The 27,500-nt window shown below is 40.7% G+C and overlaps 1 long non-coding RNA gene across 1 annotated transcript in view; it reads right to left on the reverse strand.

Moving 5' to 3' along the window:
- LOC127007668 (uncharacterized) overlaps positions 1-27,386 on the reverse strand; it is an 86,225-nt gene extending 58,839 nt beyond the window's left edge. Inside the window, exon 1 of the long non-coding RNA XR_007760335.1 lies at positions 27,360-27,386. This is a non-coding gene — a long non-coding RNA (uncharacterized LOC127007668). The remainder of the gene's footprint in view (positions 1-27,359) is intronic.
- Between the last annotated feature and the right edge of the window lie 114 nt (positions 27,387-27,500).

A 27,500-nucleotide genomic window follows, 5' to 3' on the forward strand; every position in this document is an offset into this window, starting at 1 on the left:
TCCAGCAAGAAGGAAAGGTAGATGTTGACAGGCAGGAAGGGTGTCAGCTAGGAAGCACAGTTTTTAAGGACAATAGGAGGCACTCCATCAGACCCATAAACCTTCTGAGGATTGAGGCTAAAGTAGGCATAGAAAACATCATTCTTAAAAATCTTAATAACAGACTGAAATGAGTCAGGGGGGGTATGAGTAGGACGAATATGCCCAGAATCGTCCAGAGAGGAGTTTTTACAGAAAGTTTAAGAAAAGAGTTCAGCCTTAGAGATAGATGAGACGGCGGTGCTTCTGTCAGGATTAAGGAGAGGAGAGAAAGGTGAAGAAGTGAAATTGAAGGAGATATTTTTGGCTAGGTGCCAGAAGTCTCTGGAAGAAATAGAAAAAGCAAGGCTGCGGCAATTTGTATGTATGAAAGAATATTTGGTAAGTCAGAGAAAAGATTTGGCACGATTCCGGACGGAAATATAAAGATCATGAGTAGCTGGAATGCAAAGGCTCTGGTACCTTTTGAGAGCTGCTTCTCTATCTTTAATGGCACAAGAACAAGTGTGATTCAACCAAGGCTTTTTAGCATGAGGTGCAGAAAAAGTACGTGGAATGTGTGCCTCTATTCCAGAGACAATCACCTCAGTGATGCGCTGGGCACATACAGAGGGGTCTCTCTCTCTTGGAATCAGTAATCATTCCACGGGAAATAGGAAAAGTACAACCTGAGGTCGTCCCATTGAGCGGAAGCAAAATGCCAGAGGCATCGCCTCTTCGGTGGGTCCAGAGACTGTACAGGAACAATAGAACAGAATGCAGAAATAAGATCGTGATCGGAGGAGCCCAACGGAGAGAACAGTTTGATAGAGTAAGCTGAAGGATTAGAGGTTAGGAAGATATCTAGAATGTTGGGCGTATCTCCAAGGCGGTCGGGAATACGTGTAGGGCGCTGAACCAACTGCTCTAGATCGATGAGGAGAGCAAAGTTGTAGGCATGTTCACCAGGCTGGTCAGTGACAAAGGAAGAGAAAAGCCAAAGTTGGTGGTGAACATTGAAATCTCCTAGAATAGAGATTTCAGCGAAGGGAGAGTGACTCAAAATGTGCTCCACTTTATAGTTCAAATAGATAGTCAAGGAATTTTACATTGTTGGTAGAATTAGGTGAGAGTGAAACAGCACAGACGTATTTAGTCTTAGTATTAGCCAGATGGTGGAAAATTCAGAAGAGTCAAGATCGTGGGCACGAGAGTAATTGATGTCGTTGCCCTCGTAGGCGCAACATCCAGCTTTGGATTTAAATTTAGGATAGAGATAGTAGGAGGGAACAGAGTAGAGATTGCTGTCAGTAGCCTCCGAGACCTGTGTTTCGTTGAGGAAGAGAAAGTGAGGAGAGATAGTGCTCCACAGAAAAGGAAACTGGAACGAAGACCGCGAATGTTGCATATAATGATAAGAAAGAGTTCTGAGGAGTTATCAAGACACCTCTCAAGTCGGCAGCCAAAAGGTGAGTCCTCCCTGGGGGAATTTATGGTCCCACCCAACTGATTTGTCTTTAGAGAGCATGCTGAAATACTCTCCGGTGTTGATGAGACAATAGGGAAACGGAAAGTGATGACACGGGTAGGGTCTTTGGAGGATCTGTAACATCTTCCTCGCTTCCCATATATACCTCACCGGGAGTGGCTTACGGCCGTTTCGGTAGGTGTCTTCCTACCTACTCCCATAATAGGTAAAGTAGTAGTAGTAGTAGTAGTAGTAGTAGTAGTAGTAGTAGTAGTAGTAGTAGTAGTAGTAGTAGTAGTAGTAGTAGTAGTAGTAGTAGTAGTAGTAGTAGTAGTAGTTGTACTAGTAGTAAAATTAGTATCTGTACCTGTTATTAGTTGCTATAATTATTTTGGGCGAAAGTAATAGTGAAAGTAGTGGTAGGGGTTAGGATGGCAGGTGAAGCAGTAATGGCCATGTTGTTTTAGTGGTGGTGGTGGTACAGGTGGCGAGGGAAGAGGTAAACGAGGAGGTGGAGGCGGTGGCGTGCCTCAGGGGGATGCGAGGAGGAATATAGCGTTGCACAGTAAGAGATCAGCTATATATTATATATATATATATATATATATATATATATATATATATATATATATATATATATATATATATATATATATATATATATATATATATATATATATATATATATATATATATATATATATATATATATATATATATATATATATATATATATATATATATATATATATATATATATATATATATATATATATATATATATATATATATATATATATATATATATATATATATATATATATATATATATATATATATATATATATATATATATATATATATATATATATATATATATATATATATATATATATATATATATATATATATATATATATATATATATATATATATATATATATATATATATATATATATATATATATATATTTGTCATGATTTCATTATTCATGAATAGCTGTGGAAAAATGTTCGGGGAGTCCCCGCCATTTTGATTGAGAGAGCGGGAAGAAGTCACAGGACAGGCGGGAAAACTAGATGGCGGTAACAGCGCGCTATTTCAAATCATATTCGCTATTACTGCCAAAGCTGAGCTATGTGTGGGATGCATGACCCACTATTACCAAGTGCATATGTTAGGTTATCAATAAATAAAAAAACATAGCGTTAGGGCGTTTAGTGTAAGTGTTATGCAGAAAACGAGATGTCATGGCTGGCATTGAACGCGCAGAACGCGCTGGGGGCGCTGAGCATTGGCGGGCCTGGCTCACGCTGGCATTTGAACGACTCACTGTGAAGATGTCCAGATCACCAGCCGGCAGTCTCACGCAACCATCTTCCTAGGTTTTCCTGCTTCCTAGTATCCATAACACCAGAGTGACGTGCAAAGGCAAGCGAGGGAGGGAGTTGGGCAGTAAGGAGGGCACCAGAGTGACTGTGAGAACGTAGAGAGACCCAAAGGGGGACTCCAGGGCCAGACCACGAGGTAGACCAGGTGTGGGACTGCTTTACCACCCTAACCTAAGTAAGGATGTTTGTAGTATGATTTTAGATAGATAGTTAGGTTGTTGTGTACCTGGGATTAATTAATTATTTGCATATTTCCATCGAGTTTCTGTGTTGCTTTGCTGAACTTAAGATTCTGGTTATTGCTTGTCTTATGAGAGATATGAGAGAAATACAGTAATTATAAACTTATAAGGTCTTCGGAAGGGCTTTGAGTCTGATAACTCAATTTTTTTTTTTTATTTTTTTATTTTTTATAATGAGGAATTTTAACGTGATTTTCAAGAAGTTAAATTATATATATATATATATATATATATATATATATATATATATATATATATATATATATATATATATATATATATATATATTATATATATATATATATATATATATATATATATATATATATATATATATATATATATATCTATATCGCTATTTTCACGCTGACGCTGCTCTGACTGAACTTAATAACTGTATACCCCACCTCCCCTGCGGCCTGCCCGCACACGACTCATGCTCATCCCTATACTGTCCAAACCCCTTATGCAAGAGTTAACCAGCATCTTCATTCTTTCATCCCTCACTCTGGCAAACTCTGGAACAATCTTCCTTCATTTGTATTTCCTCCTGCCTACGACTTGAACTCTTTCAAGAGGAGGGTATCAGGACACCTCTCATTCCGAAATTGACCTCTCTTTCGGCCACCTCTTTTGATTCTTTTTTGTAGGAGCAGCGAGTAGCGGGCTTTTATTATTATTGTTTCTTTTTTTGTTCCCTTGAGCTGTCTCCTTTGTTGTAAAAAATATATATATATATATATATATATATATATATATATATATATATATATATATATATATATATATATATATATACAAAGAGAGAGAGAGAGAGAGAGAGAGAGAGAGAGAGAGAGAGAGAGAGAGAGAGAGAGAGAGAGAGAGAGAGAGAGAGAGAGAGAGAGAGTAAGGATTGTTAAAGCCATGTAGTAGTAATGGTGGTGGTGGTGGTGGTGGTAACTAGGGTGGCGGTAGTGGTGGAGGTGGGGTTCGATAAAGAAAGGATTATAGATTAGGGCGAGAAAACGGAGGTGAAAGAAAGAGGAGGAGGTAAATGGAAGACAGTGACAGGTGGTGATGGAGAAGGGAAGCGAGAAGGGAGGACAAGAAAAGTAGAGTTGATAAAAAGAAAGAAGACAGGGAGAAAAACAACAACTGAAGAACTGAGGAAAAACTAGACGCCGGACGCAGTTAGAAAGAAAATAAAGATAACTAAGCATATAAAAAATCGAGAAAGAATAAATATTAACCAAGAATATTGACGGCGGAAGAAGGGAGAGGAGGAGTGCGGTGAAGGATGAAAACGAGAGATGTAATGGCAGTGAAGGAAAGCAGGAGGGAGCTCGTTTTGTTGTTGCTGTAGATTTTGCGGTGATTGATGGGGGTGGTGTTGGTAGTTGTGGTGATGATTGTCGTCGTTTTTTTGTAGCTGGTGGAAAAGGTTGTGCTATTAGTGGTGATAGTGGTAATGGAAACAGAGATGATTAATGGAGATGGTGATGAAGAGGAAATGGAGGTAGTGATGGTAATGGAGGAAGAATAATGTTTTTTTTGTTTTTTTTACAGCACAGGAAACAACTCAAGGGCACACTGCTTTGCGCAGTGGCAGTATCGTAACCAATGAGGTTCATCCGAGGTGCATTTTGCTGCCTATGCGTATAGCTCCCTTGTTTAGGGTATTGGGAAAGGAGCATCCTCACCTTCACGTGGTGCGCACCGTTAGTATACCCTGCGGGGTAGAACCAACGGGGAGGGGGGCAGTGATCATCAGCTGCTTTGTTTTAATCCTTTTAGGCTTGACAAGGAGCAAGTCTCCATAACACTGCATTGGACTGGCCACCCATTGGTGGCCTCTAATACTTTTATAGAGTTTTTAGAGGCAGGAGCGATGGCCAGAGGGCGGCAGAAAAGAAAGGAATGTATGAGACTGGTGTCTATTAATGTAAATGTTTTAGGTGGTGAGGAAAAGAGGAGAGTGATGATTGAAAATTTTGTAAATGGTAGAGTGGATGTGTTGGGAGTGAGTGAAACACATATTCTAGGAACTGGTGTGAGTGATGGTAGAGAGGGTACGTGGGAGGGTGTGTCTGGGGGGTTTGTATGGACGGGGATAGATGAGAAGTATAGAGGCAGGAGTAAGATAGGATGTGCTATTGTGATGTCTGAAAGAGTGTGGAATGGTGTGACTGATTATGGTTGGAAGGGATCAAGAATTGTGTGGGTGAAAGGAAAAGTAGGTTTAGAAAAGTATGCATGGGTGTGTATTTATGCACCAGTAAATGTGAAAAGTAAAAAAGGACTGAGAGAAAGGGAAGCATTTTGGGAGGAAGTGAATGCGTGTTTGAAGAGTTTTGAGAAAGAAAGGAAACTTAGTATGATGGGAGATATGAATGCTAAAGTGGGTGATGAATGTGTGATGGATGTGGTGGGGAAATGGGGGATACCTGGGAAGAATGAAAATGGAGAGTGCCTGGTGGATGTCTGTGCTGAGAGGGGAATGTTCCCAGCGAACACCTTCTTTCAGCACAAAAATATCCACCGATACACACGGAAGAGGGGAGAAGATAATGAGCAAAAAGGATTGGTTGATTATGTGGCAGTAGATGAAAGGCTTAGAAAAGAAATTTGTGACGCGAAGATAGTAAGAGGAATGTTCGATGGATCTGATCATCTTGCAGTGCTGGCAAAGTTAAAGCTGAAAGAAACGTGGGTGTTTGAAAAGAAAGGTGAAGTAAAAAAGGAAATACCGTAGATAGAAAAGTTACAGGAAAAGAAATAAAAAGATGAGTATAACCGTGAAATGGCAGAGGCCTCAAGTGAAAAATGGGAAAGTGTAAAAGATATTACAAATATTGAAAAAGGTTTTGGAACATTTAAAGAAATAATGGTAACTACAACAAAAAAAGTGTTTGGGATGAAAGTGGTGAGAAATGGAAAAAGAAAAGGAAATTCATGGTGGACAGAAGAGAAAAGGAGGATAGTAAAAGAGAAAAGGGAACTTTTTAAGAAAACTCAAGAAAGAAATGTGGCTGAACAAGTAAAAAGGGAAAGGAAAAAGAAATATAAGGAATGTAAAATGCAATTAAAACAAGCAATAAAAGAAAGTAAGAAGAGAGTTCATGAAGACTTTGGAAAAAGACTAAGTGAAAAATATAAAGGGAACAGGAAATCATATTGGAAAGAAGTAAAAAACTAAAGAAGTGCAGAAAATATATCCTCAAGTAAAATAAATGAAGTTATGGATGAGAATGGAAAGATGTTGAAAGACGAGAAAGCTGTGAAAGAGAGATGGAGAGAATATTTAAAAAAACTTAATGAATTTTGAGGATGGACGTCCAGCAGCTGTAACAGCAGCAGTTTTGAGTAGAGGTAGAGGAGGAGTATATAAAGAAATAAGTATAACATATGAAGAAGTAAATCAGGCAATAAAAATATTAAAAAATGGAAAGGCAGCTGGAATTGATGGAATCACAGCAGAAATGTTGAAGTGTGGAGGAGATGTAGTTGTTAAATGGATGGTCCAGATATGTGAAGTAGCATGGGAAGGGGTGGTGGTGCCAGCAGACTGGACGAAAGCCATCATTGTCCCGGTTTACAAGGGGAAGGGCAGGAGAGGGGAATGTGGGAGCTATAGAGGTAGAAGTCTCCTGAGTATACCCGGAAAGGTATATGGAAAAGTCATAATAGAAAGGGTACAAAGACTTACAGAAGAGAAAATCAGTGAAGAACAAGGAGGCTTCAGGAACGGAAGGGGATGTGTGGATCAGATATTTGCTTTCAGGATGTTAGTAGAAAAAATATTAGCAAAAGGAAAGAAACTATACGCTGCCTTCATGGATTTGGAAAAAGCTTATGACAGAGTCGATTGGATTGCGTTGTGGGATGTTTCAAAGATTTATGGTGTGGGAGGAAAACAGCTTAGTGCAATAAAGTCTTTCTATGAGAATGTATCTGCATGTGTGAAAACTACTGGAGAAACAAGTGAACATTTTGAGATAAAAGCGGGCTTAAGACAAGGGTGCGTCATGTCACCATGGTTATTCAATATTTATATGGATGGTGTTATTAGAGAAATTAAGGGCAAAGTTGGAGAAGTTGGAGTAAGACTGTTCGATGAGGGAAGGAAGTGGGTACTGAGTTCGATACTGTTTGCTGATGACACGGTGCTCATTGCAGAAAATGACAGTGACCTACAAAATTTGGTCAGTGTTTTTGATAGTGTCTGTAATAGGAGAAAGCTGAAAGTAAATGTCAACAAAAGTAAAGTGATGGTTTGTGAGCGAAATAGAAGTGAGATTGTAGATTTTGTATGCCCATATAGAGTAGGAATTGAATGTGAAAAATAATGCAAAATAATTTTGAATGGTGAAGAAATGGAGGAGGTCAATGAGTTTAAGTACCTTGGATCAGTTTTGTGTAAGCATGGTGGTATGGAGGGAGATATAAGAGAAAGGGCATTGCAAGGAAGAAGGGTGGTTTGGTCTTTGGGACGAATCATGAATGGTAGAAGTGTGAGCATGGAGGTAAAGAGGGATTTGAGAAATACAATAATAGTACCAACCCTCACATATGCAAGCGAAACGTGGGCCTGGAATGAAAGTCAGAGGTCTAGAGTGCAGGCAGTGGAAATGAGTTATTTGAGAAGTGCTTGTGGTGTGAGTAGAATGGATGGAATGATTAATGAAAGCGTGTACGAGCGTTTTGGAATGTGTCACAGGGGTGAAGGGAAGAAGTGTGGAGTGGTGGAAGAAGTGAAGCGACAGACTTTAAAGTGGTTTGGCCACATGGAGCGAATGGAGGAGAGTAAGATGACCAGAAGGGTGTATGTGAGTGAGATAGAGGGAGGGAATGCTAGAGGACGACCTCCAGTGAAATGGAGGGATAGGGTGCAAGAATACGTTAGGGAGAGGGGGGAAGGATCTGTGAGAGACTTTGAGCAGGCAAGGAGGGAGTGTCTGGATAGAGAAAGCTGGAAGCTCTTCTGCCGTGGCCATCCCCTGGTGGGAGCTCCTAGGAGCAGGCGCCGATGAAATGATGATGATGATGAACAAAAAGAAAGTGTAGAAAAAGCCCGATAATCGTTGCTCCGAAAAACAAAAAGTAAGGAGTGGCTAAACGAGAGGTCAGTTTCGGATGGAGAGGTGTCTTGATACACTCCTCGTGAAAGAGGTCAAGTCATAGGCAGGAGGAAATAGAGAAGTAGGCAGGCCGTTCCAGAGTTTACCAGTGAAGGAGATGAAAGAATGGAGATGTTGGCTAATTCTTGCATAAGGGGTTTGGACAGTATAAGGTAGAGCTAGAGAAGAACGTCGAGTGCAGCGGGGCCGCGGGAGGTGGGGAGGCATGCAGTTAGCAAGTTCAGAAGTGCAGTCACCATGAAAACATTGACAGAAGACAGAAAGAGATGCAAGATTGCGGGGGAATTTAAGAGGTAGAAAAGCGTTGGTAAGAGGAGGGGAGCTGATGAGACGAAGAGCCTTAGCCTTCACTCTGTCCAAGAGAACTGTGTGAGTGGAGCCCCCCCACACGTGCGATGAGTACTCCATACGAGGGCTGACAAGGCTCCTATAAATGGAAAGCATCTGTACGGGGGAGAAGAACTGGCGCAGACGATACAGAACCCTCAACCTCGAGGAAGCTTTATATTAGAGAAATTGCAATAAGACAGTGAAAATATCCCGTAATGAACACTACTGAGTGCCAGGGATCGAACCCGAGCCTTCTGAGTAGAAGTCAGGGCAGCATACCAACTACGCCACCGATGAGCTAAAAGGTCACCGCGCCAGAGGCCACTTCTGCGGCCTATTCTTGACGCCCCAGCCTCGCACTGCGGACATGAAGGAGGTGACCCCCCTCACACTCGTGACCGTCGGAAACGCTTTTTATCAACCCCTTTTGGCAAATACGGTGTATATATACATTAGAGAAACTGCAATAACACAGTAAAAATATATAATATGAATATATACACCATATGTGCCAAGAGGGATTGATTAAAAGCGTTTCCGACAGTCACGAGTGTGAGCGGGGTCACCTTCACTGACTTATACTTAGAAGGCTCGGATTCGATCCCCGGCACTCAGTGGTGTTCATCTCGAGGAAGCTGATTTAGTTAGAGAGGAGATGTGAAGTTTCCTGTTGAGATTTTGAGCTAAGGATAGGTCGAGGATGTTTAATGTAGAAGAAGGTGACAGCTGAGTGTTGTCGAAGAATATGGAAGATTGTGTCGAGTTGATAGGTGAAGAAATCGTTTTTTGAGGCGTTGAAAGACATCAGGTTCCTCTTATCCCAATCGGAAATAAGAACAAGGTTAAGCGTTTTGCAGCCTCCAGTCTGGAGTCTTGTAATTCTTGTTGTGAGGGTCTTCTGTTGAGAGAATTTGAATAATGCAGAGTAGAGTCATTAGCGTATGAATTGATAGGACTGTTTGTTATAGAAAGAAGATCATTGATGAATAACAGGAAGAGAGTGGGTAATAGGACAGAGCCCTGTGGGACACCACTGTTGATTGGTTTAGGGGAAGAACAGTGACCGTCTACCAGAGTAGATAGAACGGCCGGAAAGGAAACTTGAGATAAAGGAGCAGAGAGAAGGATAGAATCCGTAGGAGGGTAGTTTAGAAAGCAAAGCGTTGTGCCAGACTATCGAAAGCTTTCGATATATCTAGAGCAACTGAGAAAGTTTCACCGAAACAGCTAAGAGAGGATGACCAGGAGTCAGTTAGGAAAGCAAGATGATCGATCGCCAGTAGGATGAACCTTGCGGAACACATACTGGCGATCAAATAGAAGATCAGAAGAGGATAGGTGCTTTTGAATCTTCCGGTTAAGGATTGATTCAAAAACTTTAGATAGACAGGAAAATAAAGCAATAGGACGGTAGTTTAAGGGATTGGAACGGCCACCCTTCTTAGGCAAAGGCTGTATGAAGGCGTACTTCCAGTAGGAAGGAAAGGTAGATGTTGACAGGCAGAGACGAAAGAGTTTGACCAGGCAGGGTGTCAGCACGGAAGCACAGTTTTAAGGACAATAGGAGGCACTTTACGAGGCCCATAAGCTTTCTGAGGGCATAGAAAACATCATTCTTAAGAATCTTAATAACAGGCATAAAGGAGTCAGAGGGGGGATAAGTAGCAGGAATATGCCCAGAATCGTCCAGATTGGAATATTTACATAAAGTCTGAGAGAAGAGTTCAGCCTTAGAGATAGATGAGACGGCGGTGCTGTCGTCAGGGTTAAGGAGAGGAGGAAACGATGAAGAAGTGAAATTGCAGGAGATATTTTTGGCTAGGTGCCGAAAGTCTCGGGAAGAATTAGAAACGAACAGGGTGCGGCATTTTCTATTAATGAAAGAGTTTCTGGTAAGTCGGAGAACAGATTTGCCACGATTCCGGGCGGACATGTAGAGATCATGATTAGCAGGAGTGCGAAGGCTCTGGTACCTTTTATGAGCTGCCTCTCAATCCTCTGATAGCACGAGAGCAGGCATGATTGAACCATGGTTTCTTAGCATGAGATGTAGAGAAAGTACGTGGAATATGTGCCTCCATTCCAAAGACAATCACCTCTGTGATGCGCTGGGCAAACACAGAGGGGTCTCTCACCTGGAAGCAGTAATCATTCCACGATAAATCGGAGAAGTACAGCCTCAGGTCGTCCCACTGAGCGGGAGCAAAATGCCAGAAGCATCGCCTCCTCGGTGGGTCCTGAGGCTGTACTGGAGCGATAAGACAGAATGCCGAAATAAGATTGTGATCGGAGGAGCCCAACGGAGAAAACAGTTTGACAAAGTAAGCTGAAGGATTAGAGGTTAGGAAAAGATCTAGAAAGTTGGGCGTATCTCCAAGGCGGTCGGGAATAAGTGTTGGGTGCTGAACCAACTAATGATGATAGCAAAGTTGTAGGCTTGTTCACCAGGCTGGTCAGTGCAAGAGGATGCAAACCAAAACTGGTGGTGAACTTTGAAATCTCCTTGGATGGAGATTTCAGCGAAAGGAGAGTGGGTCAAGATGTGCTCCACTTTTGAGTTCAAATAGTCAAAGAATTTTACATAGTTGTTGAGTTAGGTGAGAGATAAACAGCATGCACATATGTATTTAGGAATAGAGTGACAGTGAAGTCTTTGCCAGATTGTGGAAAATTCAGAATAGTCAAGGTCGTGGGCACGAGAGTAAGTGATGCTGCGCACGTAGAATTTAGGATAGAGATAGTAGGAGGGAACATATTAGAGATTGCTGTCTGTAACCTCTGAGACCTGAGTTTCGGTGAGGAAAAGATGAAGTTTAGTAGAGGAGATATGGTATTCCACAGAATGGAAATTGAAACGAAGACCGCGAATGTTGCAGAAATTGATCAAAAAGAGGTCAGAGGAGTTATCAAGACACCTCTCAAGTTGGCAGCCTAAAGGAGAGTCCTCTCTGGGGGAATTTGTGGTCCCCCACCCAGGCGGGGACTCCGAGGCTCTGTGATTATTCGCCGTTTTGAATTTGAAAAAAAAAAATAGGGGAAATTGTGTGTATGTTGCATGTATGTAGTGTTGTGTGGAAAGAAAGAGGATCTGTCTCTAGAGAGCATGCTTAACTACTCTCTGGTGTTGATGAGACAATAGGGAAACGGAAAATGAGGATACGGGAAGGGTCTTTGGAGGGCTTGCAGCACCCTCCTCGCCTCCCATATATACCTCACCGGAAAAGGCTTACGCCCATTTCGGTAGATGTCTTCATACCTACTTCCTAACAGTTTGAAAGAGAAGCCTTAGAAAAAAAAAAGGAACAAAAAGAAATAAAGTTGGGCGTATCTCCAAGGCGGTCGGGAATAAGTATTGGGTGCTGAACCAACTGCTCTAGATCGTTGATGATAGCAAAGTTGTAGGGTTGCTCACCAAGCTGGTCAGTGACAGAGGATGAAAGCCAAAGCTGGTGGTGAACTTTGAAATATCCTAGGATGGAGATTTCAGCGAAAGGAGAGTGGGTCAAGATGTGCTCTACTTTTGAGTTCAAATAGTCAAAGGATGTGATGGGACAAGAATGGAGAAAAGGATAACGAGAAAAGAAAATTTAAGTAATAGGAAAGTAAAGGAAGAACATCAATGAAAAAGGATACAAATGCTGAGGTGTATGGAAGTCATGCTCGTAAAAAAGCGGTAAGAAAAGGAAACGAAGAAAAGATATATAAAAAAAATTTAAACGGAACCTAGAGGAATTTATATATAAGAGAAAGTAAAGAAACAGAAGGGAAACGAAGGGAAGAGAAAGGAGAGGAATAAACTGAATTGGGAAAAGACGGGAAGGAAAAAGTGTGATAAATGGAAAGCTGGACGACGGATCATAAAGGATGGATCGTAAAGGTTGTCCCTCCCAATCTAATCTCCGCCGTCCATCTGTCTCGGCGCCTCCATCACCTCGCGGTTGTAAGGTTACCAGGCAAGGAACTCAACGAACAGGCCACAGCAAGCACACGCACGCACGCACGCTCACTCGCTCACTCAATCACTCACCTCTCTCTCTCTCTCTCTCTCTCTCTCTCTCTCTCTCTCTCTCTCTCTCTCTCTCTCGTCACAAATTCATTAAATATCATTACTATCATCCTCATCAGCTTGAATCATTCCACTCCAAACTGTTCAAACTGTTTATGTCTTCTGCCTCAAGGTTCCAGTTTCGATACAAACGTTCCGTAAACTTTTAAATTTCGTAACACCATCTGCTCAACGGCCTTCCCTAGGGACTTTTCATATCGGTTATCTTTCAGTCCGTCACTCGCTTGGTCCATCTTGGCATTTCTCGATTGCCGCTTGTTGTTGTTGCTTCTATTATGCCTTCTATTTTTGTCTTTTTATTAACTAGTTACAGTCTATCACATATATTATAGTGATTTATAACATTGATTTCTATACAATTTTTTCCCCTCGCATTTTTCAATATCCTTTTCAGAGACTTGGTCAGTGTTCATGTTGCTAATCTGTATATCACCTAGAAAGCACCTATTGATAACTCTTTCTTCTACGCCCAACGGTAGATACCTCAATGTTATCTTCTCTTTCGAAACTATTCGAGCAATTATTGCGCTATTTAGGCATTAAAATTCTCCCATTATTATCAAGTGCAGGACATCTGTTCATTTTTTGTGGAACATCTTCATAAATTAAGTCAATATATTCAGTGCTGATGTTAAATATTGAGGTTTACACTTGAATAATCTATTTGCATTATGTAATTAATTTGAATGTTACACAACACGCGCCCATTTACACTCTAAAGAACTGTTTCAGTGATCTCTATATTGTTAAAAATATTACTCCGTGTTCCCGCTTGGTGCCCTCACGCTTGTCTCCTGTGAACTACATGACCGTTCTTAAATGCTTTTTGTTCCTCAGCAAGTCACCTCCCTTCAATGACTCCATTAATATATTATTAAATATTTGGGAGCTCCTTTGTGAGTACTAACAAATCAGCTTACGTTCTCGTAGTCCAGGTACTGTAAGTTCAAAGGTTCAGTAACAAGTAGTAGCCTGGTCCATTACTGAGTTATTTTTTTTCACCCCTGGCTCCTGAGTGACTCTCATCGTCGCTGCATATTCATTTTGAATAAGTATTTCATAATATAAAATAAGCAAATGAATGTTTAAAAAACGTATGATTTTGCTTTAGTCTTCCGATCTTCTAAATAATAGAAAAAATATATAAGTTCTCCAAAATCGCAACGGTAAACGGTAAAAAGCTGGTTCATGATACTGGAATGTGAATAAAAAACACTACCTACAAAAACAATTTTCTTAGATATTTTTTTCATTAGAGAATATTATATACTACCATGGCGTCATGACCTCTATGTATCCGATAACTATAATATATAATTATTGAGAGCCGGGAGCTCCTTCGCAATATTCGTGTTGAAGTATATCATCACAGCTCACTCACGAAAGCGCATGAAAAAAAATGTCAGGTAATATTCATGACACGACTCGACCAAACTGGTATAGACAGTTTCTGAAAAATTACAAAGAAAATAATGTTCATTTGATAGTTGCTCACAGATTCAATCCCTACCTCAGACTGACAGAAACCAAGCTGCAAAAATAAAGTGAAGACTGACAGACAGACAAAGATAGAGGCAAAGAAGAAAAAAAAAAAACAGTCTAGCAAAGAAACCAATCAACCAACTAACTAAGAGGGTAAAGTTTTGAACTGGGTCAAGGCGTGGCTTAGCAATAGGAAGCAAAGAGTGCAAATCAATGGTAAAAGATCTGACTGGGGATGTGTTACGAGTGGGGTCCCACAAGGTTCGGTATTAGGTCCACTTTTGTTTATTATTTATATCAATGACTTAGACACAGGAATTAGAAGTGATGTTAGTAAATTTGCAGATGATACCAAGATCGGTAGAGTAATTGAGTCGGATCAGGACGCTAGTATTCTCCAAGGTGAACTCAACAGATTATATGACTGGGCGGATAAATGGCAGATGGAGTTCAATGTAGGGAAGTGCAGTATTCTGAGTGTAGGTAGGAACAACCCCTCACATAACTATTGCTTAAATGACACTCTCATAAGTAGGTCTGGGTGCGAGAGGGATTTAGGGGTCTTAGTGAGCTCTGATCTCCGTCCAAGGGCTCAATGCACTCAAGCTAGAAATCGAGCTAATAGGGTACTGGGATTTATTTCAAGGAGCGTAAGCAACAGAAGCCCAGTCTTCCTCAAACTATATTTAGCATTAGTTAGACCTCATCTTGACTATGCGGTTCAGTTCTGGTCACCCTACTATAGAATGGATATCAAAATGTTAGAATCGGTGCAGAGGAGGATGACTAAGATGATTCAGGGGTTGAGAAACTTGCCATACGAGGAAAGACTCAAACAGTTAAACTTGCATTCTCTAGAAAGGCGAAGGGCGCGTGGAGACATGATCGAGGTTTATAAATGGATGAAGGGCTTTAATAAGGGAGACATTCATAAGGTTTTGTTGGTAAGAGAACCGGGTAGGACACGAAGTAACGGGTTTAAACTGGATAAATTCAGATTCAACAGGGACATAGGCAAAAATTGGTTTACTAACAGGGTGGTGGATGAGTGGAATAGGCTTAGCAGTCATGTGGTGAGTGCCAATACAATTGTCACATTCAAAAATAGACTAGATAAATTCATGGACAGCGATATTAGGTGGGGTTAGATACACGGGAGCTTAGGGTCAAAGGAGCTGCCTCGTACAGGCCTATACCGGCCTCTTGCAGACTCCTGCGTTTTTATGTTCTTATGTTCTTAAGTATCCAGGCAAGCACACACACACACACACACACACACACACACACACACACAACAGCTCTGATAGCTCACTAAGTTTAAGCGCTACGCTGCCAGGCTTCGCGGCGTGGCAGGCAGAGGTTTGAGTCACGCTCAGGCCATTTTTTTTTTCCGCTGAGAAGGAGTACTTACTGCCCCCCCTTGAACAAGGGGGATGGAGTGTGTGGTGTGTGAGGTCTTGGCAGTATCCAGAGATCGACTAATGACCATTGCTTTAATCGGGAGGGTACTTTGTGATGATTTTGAGTCAAACTCGTAATCAGGCCGTGGTGAAAACACAATGTTTGTGTGTGTGTATGTGTGTGTGTGTGTGTGTGTGTGTATATATATATATATATATATATAGAGAGAGAGAGAGAGAGAGAGAGAGAGAGAGAGAGAGAGAGAGAGAGAGAGAGAGAGAGAGAGAGACTACTACTACTACTATTACTAAGAAACCAGTCTGCGTGATTACCGATTACCAACAAGGCCCATCTAATGCGTTTACTGTATTCTTAATTTGTTCTAGTTGAAGGCATTTCCCTAAAAATAGAAAATTATTGTGCTGAACAAGTGTTAATAGCATTTTCCATTTTAGACCCCTATTGGCATCATATAAATTGTTGGGGGGTGTTGGAGGGTCATGTGACGCCGATCTGGCACAGTTTTTGTGCTATTAACACTTGTTCAGCACAACAACAGCACAAAAACAGCTGACTTTGTTTATAATGCCATGTTGTAGGGTTCATCAGGACTAACAAATGTTATTATAAAATGTCATGTCTACAATGTAAGCCAGGAAAACAACTTGAAGAGAACAACAAGAAGATGGACAATCTGTTGATCGGCGTCTGGGACGCCGATAAAAATAGGTCAAGGTAAAGATGGGTTCATACGCTATTGCTGCGCGTGGCTGCGGTGTTCTTCTCCGAACAGTTGGCTCTTTGAGCCTGTGGTTGTAAGATGTGAAATCCGAGATTGCCACATTTTATCTTTCCCAAGACTGCATAATAATAACAACAACAATAATAATAATAATAATAATAATAATAATAATAATAATAATAATAATAATACAAATGATACTTACAATATTAATAATAAAACTCTTAACAACATTAATAATTAATTCATTGTTTTCTTAATAAGTAATCTGGACAATCACTTTTTTTACATTTCTGTTGACTAAATATTATTATACTTTGTTCTATAATTCAATGTAACTGTTTTAAATATTTTTTTTGTGCGTGTGTTGGGGAGGGGGGGTAGGTGTGGGTGGCTGGGGGTGTGGGTGTGAGAGATATTTGCATACATTACAAGCTACCAACGAGGTGGCTAATACGATTGCCGGGCAGGTAACACAGCCAAATGCGGAAGAAAGAAAATACTTCACTCCATTTATAAAATGAGACATATCATTCACCAATAAACGTGTGCACGGTAGCCAAACAAGTCGATGAAGAAAAAGATGAATAGTTGATGCAATAAATTCATTGAGGAGCGATTGAAATGTGTTAACAGATTCATACATTAATAAATATATAGATAAAACAGCAAATAAAAAAAAGCTGTATAAAGAAATGCAGTGACAACAATAACAACAGTAAAAGCGTTATCTGGAAACGAATAAAATAAAGTGAGAGAAAAAGAGAAAGGGGAGAAAAACCCGCTCAGTGGCGAGATGCAGAGAGCGTTAGCAACCTTGCTAACCGATTAGCAAAGTTTTTAAGCGCAATAGCAATGTTTTCGGCATTCAGAGAGCCAAACGGTGACGTCACGACGTTGTTAAAATAACAACTGCCTCGGGGCAGTTGTTAATCTAGCAATGTTTCATACCTTCATGTTTTTTTAACTTAAAACAGCAACTCAAGAGTACAGAAAGCATATCTACATAACACTTTGGTATGTCATACGCAAACACGAGTAAACAACAAGAGTTGGGGCAGTTTAATTAATTATTTTTTTGCCTTCCGGCAGTCATGCCATGGGAGGAGGAGGCGGCGGCGGCGCCAACGTTGCCAGATTGTCGTACTCAGCCTCCCATGTTTGCCAATTTCCAACCCCCCAAAACTGCCTCCTCGACCCCAATGACTGCCTTCATATATAGTTATCGTTAACATGGTTAATTATTGGTGCGTTTTTGGCAATAGTTATGGGCATGGCTCATAAACCGATAAATACGAGGCTCTGAGTACGACAATCTGGCAACGGTGGGGGGGACAAAGGGTTCATGTCATCCTCCCCACACGCAGCTACAAATGACAGTGATTTTTGAAACTTAGTGTTTTTTGGGGGCGGGTGCCTCTTGCCGCAATGTGGGGGCTGGGAGGGAGAGCGTAACACCCAGGGGTGTTGAATTCAAAACAAGCTGAAAACTACCAGAAAAAATAGTTTCGTCCGGAATAGAGACTGGTGAAAGACCGAAAATTTACCATTTTATGTGTGTGGAAGAACCACAATTTATCCCAACCAAGTAGTATAATTTATTTCTTGTAACATAAATAGGGTATATACCCATTGCAGGGTTATCTTTCAGCCCGCTGAATGGCATGTAGGAGCTTGGAGGAAGATTACAAGGAGAGGGCATGACGTCACAGCCTTCTGTGACGTCGTTGACTCCTGTGACGTCATTGCAAGCCCCCGCCAAGCAGTTGCCTTTCCGTCATAGCAAGGTATTATCAACGTTGCTATCCCTCGTTTCTGAATCCTGAGTTTAGCAAGGTTGTCGAGTATCAACGTTGTTAGTGTTAGCAAGTATTTTTCTTTTTATTTAGCAAGGTTTTCTCTGCATCTCGCCACAGGAGAAAGAAAAAAGTTAAAGACAAGATGGAAATGTTGGGTTAGATGAGTAAGAGAAAAGAGAGGCAGTCAGACTAGGCAAGGTGAAGGAGGGAGTGAAGGAAGAGGAGGAGTAGCTGGAAAAGAACGAGGAGAAGGAAGAGGATCAGCAAGAATAAGTGAGTGTAGTAGGTAAGAGAAAGATAGAAGCGCAAGAACGAAAGAAGGAGGCTCAGAGGAACTAGACTAAGGTGGTTTATGATGTTTGCTTTTGTGAGATAAGTTGGGTGGGGTTTGGGCCGCTTCTGAAATACGCTTGGGCTGGAAAATATTGGAAGCGGCAATAGAGTGAAGAAAAGCGTACACACAGCCTTGGGGAGTTGAAGAAGCGAGGAAGGAAACGATTGAAGGAACTGAGGAGGCGGCGGATCAGGAGGAGAATGCACGACTGGATAAGTAAGGATAATAAAACTAGGCATTAGGTTAACTAGGAAGCGGAGATAGTAGCGAGAGAATAAAGAAAGAAGGAGGGAAAAGAATGGTAAAGGAAGGAAAGGAGAGGAAGAGAGATGGAGTAATTATGTTGGGGGGTAAGAGGTAGGCAGAAGGCAGGGGATGACAAGAGAGCAAGAGAAAGGGAAAAGGAAAATGAGAGAAAAGGTAAAATATTTGAATTAACGTAATAAATGTGCAAAACACAATATACGATGAGGGGCCAGTAGCACAGGAATGGGTAGAGGGAGTGAGGAAAGAGACGCCAAACATTTAAACCACTTCAGAAATATCACCAGTCAAAGCACCAGAGGGAGACAAGCTTGGCAAGGCAACGATGGGAAGGTCAACATAAGGGAATAGGTACATACAAAACGTTATATGTTAACGTTCCTAAAGCTTCAAAAGAGAGAGAGAGAGAGAGAGAGAGAGAGAGAGAGAGAGAGAGAGAGAGAGAGAGAGAGAGAGAGAGAGAGAGAGAGAGAGAGAGAGAGAGAAATTCTAAGACACACCCTCATCGTACTACAGAACCCCAGCACAAATTAAAAAGAACATATAAAATAAGTAAAAAAAATAGAAAAGTGCGGTAGAATTAAGACAAAAAAAAAAAAAAAACATCAAATAAAGGGAAGCAAATAGGAAAGGCGCTTTTGTTGTTGTTGTGGTAATGGTCGTGTTGGTTGTAATATTAGTAACAATAATAAAAAAAAATAATGATAATGATAACAGTAATAAAAATACTAATGATACCATCAATATTGAAATTTGATGAAATTCTATTATTTTGGAAACTTTGACCTTGGGCGAACTTTTCGAGGTCAAGGTCAAAAGTCTAGGTCAAGCACCATGCAAGGTGCATCATATGGAAGCATTTGTTTCGAAATTTGATGAAATTCAATTTTTTGGAAACTTTGACCTTAGGCGAGCTTTTCGAGGTCAAGGTCAAAGGTCAAGGTCAAGGCCATGCAAGGTGCGTCTTTCCATGAGCTAAAATATGAACAAGTATGAAGGCTCTATGATGATTAGAATCGAAGTTATGGCCAAAATGACGTTTTGTGCGACCTTGACCTTGACCTTAGACCTTTAACATCAGGCCATGCAAGGTGCATTATATGAAAGCATTTGTTTCGAAATTTGATGAAAATCTATTTGTTTGGAAACTTTGACCTTGGGCGAGCTCTTCGATGTCAAGGTCAAAGGTCAAGTTCAAGGTCATGCAAGGTGCTTCTTTCCATGTGCTAAAATATGAACCGAGTCTGGAGGCTCTACGATGAGGAGAACCGAAGTTATGGCCAAAATGACGTTTTGTGCGACTTTGACCTTGACCTTTGACCTTTGACATGAAAACAAATAATGGATTATGTTATGGATGGACACGAAGCTTCCCTGAAAAATTGGTTAAAATATCCGCAAAATTGTGCACAGGAGACTGTGACTATGATCTTGACCTTGACCTTGACCTTTGACCTTTGACATAAAAAAATAATGGTTTCTATTCTGGATGGACACGAAGCTTCCCTGAAAAATGGGTTGAGATATCCGCAAAATTGTGCACAGGAGATTGCTTACGAACAAACAAACAAACAAACAAACAAATAAATAAATGAAAAATAAATAAACATACCGACCCGACCGAAAGTATAACCACCTCAAACTTCGTTGGCGGAGGTAATAATAATAATAATACAAATGATAATGATAACAATAATAATAACAATAATAATAATAATAATAATAATAATAATAATAATAATAATAATAATAACAATAACAATAACAACAACAACAACAATGATATATAGGTCAAACCGTGTTCGATACGCTAAATCGGTGTCTATCGCGGAAGCAACCCGTCAGCGGATCGACCACTGACTGGGTTATCGTACTTTGTTTTGACAAGGTAATTTTTTGTTAATAGTATTACAGTAATATTGATGATGACAATGATAATAATTATAATAATAATTATTACGATAATAATGATAAAAAATATACAAGATAAAAATAAAAGCAATAATACGAAGATATTTTGTCATAATTAGCATTACTATCTATGACATTATTATTATTAATGATATTGATTATAAACAATCTGAATATTATCGAAATTATGATTTTCTTTATTAACATTATAATTATTATCATAATTATAATTATCATTAAGAATATTATTAATTGTATTACTATTATTATTATTGTTATTGTTATTGTTGTTATTATTATTATTATTATTATTATTATTATTATTATTATTATTATTATTATTATTATTATTATTATTATTATTATTATTATTATTGTTATTATTATTATTACTATTATTTATTATTGATAGTCTTAACACTACGTAGTAGTAGTAGTAGCTGTAATAATAGTAGTAGTAAAAGTAATTGTAGTAGTAGTAGTAGTAGTAGCAGCACTGATGGTGGTGGTGGTGGTGATGACGCAAGCGTCTCGTCCATCAAGGGACTCTGGGTCAGTGTGTCCTTGAGGTGACAGGGAACACTCCCGAGGTGACCCGGGAGGGAGGAAGAGAGCGGAAGAATGGAAGGGAGTGAAGGGAGTGAGTGACGAAGGGAGGAATGTATAAAGAAAATATACAAAAAATATATATGGAATAGTTGGGAAGGGGAAAAACTACTCATAAGGAAGCAGGAACGAAAGCTGGGTAAGATGGGAGGAGGAGAGCGAGATGGGTTTTCGATGGGATAGCGGGACCGTGGCTGAAGAAAAAGATTTAATATCAGGGAACGAGAAAAGGCGACGCGTGAGGAGGCAGGAGGGGCTGGATACTTATTGAAGAGGAGCAATACAGGAAGAAGATATAATGGGATATATAGGGCACTGAGGAAAGGTAGACTGATATAGAAATATGAAAGGAAACAGGAATGAGAAACAGAAGAAAAACGGCTGGAGTAGGTAGGAAGACACCTACCGAACGGGCGCAAGCCACTCCTGGTGAGGTATATATGGGAGGTGAGAAGGGAGCTGAAGCCCTCCAAAGACCCTCCCCATGTCCTCACTAACCGTTTCCCTATTGTCTCACCAACACCGGAGAGTAGTTCAGCATGCTCTCTAAAGACAGATCCTCTCTATACACACCACACTACATTCACACAACATATACACCTTTTCCCAAAATTCAAATTTCAAAATGACTCAGATAAGCAATGTCTCGGAGTCCCCGCCTGGGGGGGGACCACAAATTCCCCCAGGGAGGACTCCCATTCTGGCTGCCGACTTGAGAGGTGTCTTGATAACTCCTCGAACCTCTTTCTTCTCAATTTCTGCAACATTCGCGGTCTTCGTTATAATTTTCATTTTGTGGAACACCATCTCTCTTCCTCTAAACCTCACCTTCTCTTATTCACCGAAACACAGGTTTCTAAGGCTACTGACAGCAATCTCTACTCTGTTCCCTCCTACTATCTCTATCCTAAATTTCAATCCAAAGCTGGATGTTGCGCCTACGTGCGCAACGACATCACTTGCTCTCGTGCCCACAACCTTGATTCTTCAGAATTTTCCACCATCTGGCTAAGACTTCATTGTCATTCTATTACTAAATACATCTGTGCTGTTTATCTCTCACCTAACTCTACTAACTATGTAAAATTATTTGACTATTTGAACTCTAAAGTGGAGCACATCTTGACCCACTCTCCCTTCGCTGAAATCTCCATCCTAGGAGATTTCAATGTTCACCACCAGCTTTCATCCTCTTTCACTGACCAGCCTGGTGAACAAGCCTACAACTTTGCCATCCTCAACGATCTAGAGCAGTTGGTCCAGCACCCTACACGTATTCCCGACCGTCTTGGAGACCGGCCCAACATTCTAGACCTCTTCCTTACCTCAAACCCTTCTGCTTACTCTGTCAAACTGTTTTCTCCGTTGGGCTCCTCCGATCACAATCTTATTTCTGCATCCTGTCCTATCGCTCCTGTACACCCTCTGGACCCACCGAAGAGGCGATGCTTCTGGCATTTTGCTTCAGCTCGGTGGGACGATCGAGGATGTACTTTTCCGATTTCCCGTGGAATGATTATTGCTTCCAGGATAGAGACCCCTCTGTGTGTCCTCAGCGCATCACAGAGGTGATTGTCTCTGGAATGGAGGCATACATTCCTCGTTCTTTCTCTACTCCTCACGCTAAAAAGCCTTGGTTTAATCACGCTTGTTCTCGTGCTGTCAATGATAGAGAGGCAGCTCACAAAAGGTACCAGAGCCTTCAAACTAATGCTAATTATGAGCTTTACATTTCTGCCCGGAATCGTGCCAAATCTATTCTCCGACTAACCAAAAATTCTTTCATTAATAGAAAATGCTAAAACCTTCCTTTCTCTAACTCTTCCCGTGACTTCTGGCATCTAGCCAAAAACATCTCCAACTTCACTTCTTCATCTTTCCCTCCACTCCTCAGTCCTGACGGCAACACTGCCGTCTCATCTATCTCTAAGGCTGAACTCTTATCTCAAACTTTTTTTAAAAACTCCACTCTGGACGATTCTGGGCATATTCCTCCTACTCATCCCCCCTCTGACTCTTTTATGCCTGTTATAAAGATTCTTCAAAATGATGTTTTCTATGCCCTCTCTGGCCTCAATCCTCAGAAGGCTTATGGACCTGATGGAGTGCCTCCTAGTGTCCTTAAAAACTGGGCCTCCGTGCTGTCACCCTGCCTGGTCAAACTCTTTCGCCTCTGCCTGTCAACATCTACCTTTCGTTCCTGCTGGAAGTATGCCTTCATACAGCCTGTACCTAAGAAGGGTGACCGTTCCAATCCCTCAAACTACCGTCCTATAGCTTTACTTTCTTGTCTATCTAAAGCTTTTGAATCAATCCTTAACCGGAGGATTCAAAAGCACCTTTCCACTTCTGACCTTCTATCTGATCGCCAGTATGGGTTCCGCAAGGGCCGTTCTACTGGTGATCTCCTTGCCTTCCTAACTGACCCTTGGTCATCCTCTCTTAGCCGTTTCGGTGAAACCTTTGCTATTGCGCTGGACATATCAAAAGCTTTTGATAGGGTCTGGCACAAATCTTTGCTTTCCAAACTACCCTCCTACGGTTTCTATCCTTCTCTCTGTACCTTTATATCCAGTTTCCTTTCTGACCGTTCTATTTCTGCTGTGGTAGACGGTCACTGTTCTTCCCCTAAACCTATTAACAGTGGTGTCCCACAGGGTTCTGTCCTATCTCCCACTCTCTTTCTGTTGTTCAATGATTATCTTCTTTCCAAAACGAACTGTCCTATCCATTCCTACGCCGATGATTCCACTCTGCATTACTCAACTTCTTTTAATAGAAGACTCACCCTACAGGAACTTCACGATTCAAGGCTGGAGGCAACAGAACGCTTAGCCGCAGACCTTACTATTATTTCCGATTGGGGAAAGAGGAACGGTGTCCTTCAACGCCTCAAAAACACAGTTTCTCCACCTATCCACTCGACACAATCTTCCAAACAACTATCCCCTATTCTTTGACAACACTCAGCTATCATCTTCCTCAACACTAAACATTCTCGGTCTATCCTTAACTTAAAATCTCAACTGGAAACTTCATATCTCATCTCTTACTAAATCAGCTTCCTCGAGGCTGGGCGTTCTGTACCGTCTCCGCCAGTTCTTTTCCCCCGCACAGTTGCTGTCCATTTACAGGGGCCTTGTCCGCCCTCGTATGGAGTATGCATCTCATGTGTGTGTGTGGGGGGTCCACTCACACAGCTCTCCTTGACAGAGTGGAATCAAAGGCTCTTCGTCTCACCAGCTCTCCTCCTTATACTGATAGTCTTCTACCTCTCAAATTCCGCCGCCATGTTGCCTCTCTTTCTATCTTCTATCGATATTTTCATGCTCACTGCTCTTCTGAGCTTGCTAACTGCATGCCTCCCCTCCTCCCGCGGCCCCGCTGCACACGACTTTCTACTCATGCTCATCCCTATACTGTCCAAACCCCTTATGCATGAGTTAACCAGCATCTTCACTCTTTCATCCCTCACGCTGGTAAACTCTGGAACAATGTTCCTTCATCTGTATTTCCTCCTGCCTACAACTTGAACTCTTTCAAGAGGAGGGTATCAGGACACCTCTCCTCCCGAAATTGACCTCTGATTTTGGAAACTCCTTTACCCTCTGTTCGGGAGCAGTGAGTAGCGGGCCTTTTTTTTCTTTTTTTTCTTTGCGCCCTTGAGCTGTCTCCTTAGCTGTAAAAAAAAATGAGAGGAGAGGAGAGCTAAACATAAGAGGGAAATAGGCACAATAGTATCGATTGCGGGAATTAAAAAAAAATAAAGTTAATAAAAAATGAAACTCTTACAGCATGTAATGAAAAAGGAAAATAAAAGAGAAGGGGGAAACGCATAAATCAGGCATAGTGACATAATCATATGAGACAACCGATAATACGTAAAAGAGAACAGAGCAAAAGTTGGAAAGTTTCGTTTAGTCGGTGCAACATCTGTGGCCATACGCCGGAGAGACAGAAGGGGAAGGAATTATAGGGGAAGGGAACAAATCCCAGGAGACGGGACACAACACCCGATTAATACCTGGTACCCATTCACTGCTGGGTGGACAGGGGCGTAGGGTATCGGAAAAGCCGCCAAAATTTTTCCACTCCGGCCAGAACAGAGCAAAAATCAATGAAAATCAATGGAATAAATACAAATTATGTATAAACTAAAGGCACATAAAATAAGAACAAAGTGGTAAGAGATTGACCTAAAGGAGAACAGAGGGAGATAAAAAAAGGAACTAAGAAGACATTGAAAAAATAAAGTTCAGATAATGGTATATATTTTTTTTATTGCCGCTTCCTATTTCTGGTGATTCTCTTCTTCCATTTGATATGCAAGACACATGACCAAATTTATGTGATTTATATCCCTCTTAACTATCATGAGAATAATTACGGAAAAATGCACAAAGCAGAAACAGTTTATGCACAAAAAAACAACAACATTTTCCTACCCAACGCGCGCTTTTCAGAGGTACAGCATTACAATAATTATACGGATGAATAATTAATGGTATGTTAAGTATTTTAACAGGGACCGACAGTTATGCTAGGGATAATGAAGCTAAAAACGAAAGTTTCGATGCTTTTGGTAATGAGGGGGATAATATCTGAACTGTTACTACTGGGACCCGAAAGCTTAAAAAACGCACCAAAAGGACGGAGGCGTGATATGCTACGTTAGAAGTACGTTCTCTGCAATAAAAAAAAATGACAAACAAAAGGGGGAGAAATATGGTTCCGTTTACGTGGAGATAGCCACAACTAATAAGAAGAAATTAACATTTACAACTGTTTACAAACCCCCAAAACAACAAGCAGCCGACGACACTGGCATGTGCAACAAGATTCACTCACTAATACAAAACCAAACTTGCAATAAACCGATTTTTATTATTATTATTATTATTATTATTATTATTATTATTATTATTATTATTATTATTATTATTATTATTATTATTATTATTAGTAGTAGTAGTAGTAGTAGTAGTAGTAGTAGTGGTGGTATTATTATTATTATTATTATTATTATTATTATTATTATTATTATTATTATTATTATTTCACACACTCACACACACACACACACACACACACACACACACACACACACACACACACACACACACACACATCTCCTCCCCCTTTCCTTTTCTCCTTCAATCTAAGTACAAATCCATCACCGCCTCGTCCCACAGCCCCACAGGACGGCCTCACAACGCTATCCAATCAGCGCACACCGCCGCACACTAGCTCTGGACCAATCTTAACATCATCCACCCTCCGTCCCTGTCTCGTTCAATCCCCATTCAACATCCGCCACCACTTCGTCCAATCACAAAAGAACATTTTTCACCTAGCAATCCAATCAGAATAATGAAGGACTGTATTCAGTCAGGTTCCATTAAAAACAATGAACCATATGTATGTTATGTTAATGCTCTAGCTCATTTCGGAATCTTACCGAGATTATGAGTTATGCCCGTTTCTGTCCCTCAAACAGTAATGGAAGCATTGATATTAAAGGATAACTATGTTGTATATATTGAGTTTATATCACCGTAAGCAGGAAATTACAAAGATCACTGAAAAGAGACGGGCGGAGGAAATTAATTTCAGCAGTAGCAGTATCATCATAATCATCAGCAGCAGCATTATCATCATTATCATCATCATCATAAACAGCACCAGCAGCAACCTCCGCCGCCACCGCTGCCGCCGCGGCAGCCGCAGCAGAAACAGCAGCAGCAGTCACATTCACTTCAATGTTTAATAAGAACGAGACGGTCAGGGTGTGTCAAGGCAAGGCAAAACAGTTAATGTGCAACTCGTGTCTCTTCACAAAGCTCTGTATTATGATTCTGCTGGTCTGTCCGTGTCCTACTGTGAATTTGTTTATCTGAGTCCGCCGACATTACCTAGTCATGTGAGACTAGCTGAATGTTCGATTCTGTTTCTATTCATAAACGAAATGTTTTGGCGATCACGAGGTACGCTTATTTGAATAAGCTTAATTAGCAAAATTAGGTAAACATCTGTCCAGTGCCAATAACATTCAAATTAGGAGGAATAAATGAAAGCGCTTATGATTCATAAATGAACAAACACATAGAGAGAGGGCGGGTTAAAACACACACACACACACACACACACCTCATACCTAGATTCATGCAATCCATACATCACATACCTGGTCATTCCATTGGACATTCTGCACCTGGAAATAAAGCGTCCTAATTAGTTCGGTATAGAAACTAACGAAAGGGAAGAGTGGAAAGTATTTCCTTTTACAGCAGAATCTAGAGCAAACAGTAAAGCCTTCCCTCTCTGA

The sequence above is a fragment of the Eriocheir sinensis genome, chromosome 4 (assembly GCF_024679095.1).
Source record: "Eriocheir sinensis breed Jianghai 21 chromosome 4, ASM2467909v1, whole genome shotgun sequence".
Lineage (NCBI taxonomy): Eukaryota > Metazoa > Arthropoda > Malacostraca > Decapoda > Varunidae > Eriocheir > Eriocheir sinensis.